Genomic DNA, 974 nt, shown 5'->3' on the forward strand with positions numbered 1-974 from the left:
ACATACATTCCCGCTTTCTCTCTAGGAATGGGTCTAGTTTGGTCTGATTTAGCAGAGACATCCCATGTCTGAGTATTCTCTGCTAACATATCTAGAAAATCCCAAGCCTCATTATGATCTTTGTCAAGAAAGGTTCCACCACACATCATCTCTATGAACTGACGGGTATCCATGGTGAGCCCCTTTCGGAAAGCATCAATCACGTGCCATGGTTCATAACCATGATGTGGACAAGTAATTAGAATGTCTTTGAAGCGCTCCCAAGCTTGAAAAAATAGTTCATTCCCCTTTTGGGAGAATGACATGATTTCTTGTTTTAGTGCATTTGTTTTGTGCTCGGGAAAGAACTTTTTCAAAAACTCTCTACTTAAGGCTTGCCATGAAGTGATGGTATTAGGTCTTAGAGAGTTGAGCCATGCTTTGGCCCGATCCTTTAGAGAAAATGAGAATAACCTAAGCTTAAGTACATCCCTATTGCCATTGTTTACTTGTAACGTTGCAATTACTTCCTCAAAGTCCTTGAGGTGCAAGTAGGGGCTTTCAGAATCTAAGCCATGAAATTTAGGAATTAATTGAATCACACCTGGTTTAAAATCAATGTTCCCTGTGTGAGCAGGGAACACTATACAAGATGGTAAAGTTGATCTCTCAGGGTGTAAATGTTCACGTAAAGTCCGTGGTTGGTTTAACACATTCCTATGAACTTCATTTTCATCCTCAAGAGGAGGATTATTTTGATTTATAGTTGGATTTGGCAGATTTGGATTTGGATTATCAATTGGGTCTGCCATGGAATCCAAGTGATATTGAGTGCCTCTTCTAAGTGAATGATCAAGGCCTGGAACTAGTCCCCCTTCAGAGGAGAGTCGATTGTTTTGATCCCTACTCCAACGGGACATAAACCATCCACACCACACAACAAATACCACTAATTCAAATCGCAAGTATGATACTTAAAATAAAAATAAAAACTT

The 974-nt window shown here is 39.6% G+C and overlaps 1 non-coding gene across 1 annotated transcript; it reads left to right on the top strand.

Annotated features, from left to right (window-relative positions):
• The first annotated feature begins 216 nt into the window (after nucleotides 1-216).
• LOC131254546 (small nucleolar RNA R71) lies at nucleotides 217-323 on the top strand. Its single transcript, XR_009175663.1, has one exon. It is a non-coding gene; the product is annotated as a small nucleolar RNA R71 (small nucleolar RNA).
• Nucleotides 324-974: the final 651 nt, after the last annotated feature.

Source organism: Magnolia sinica, chromosome 8 (genome assembly GCF_029962835.1).
Source record: "Magnolia sinica isolate HGM2019 chromosome 8, MsV1, whole genome shotgun sequence".
Classification (NCBI taxonomy): domain Eukaryota; kingdom Viridiplantae; phylum Streptophyta; class Magnoliopsida; order Magnoliales; family Magnoliaceae; genus Magnolia; species Magnolia sinica.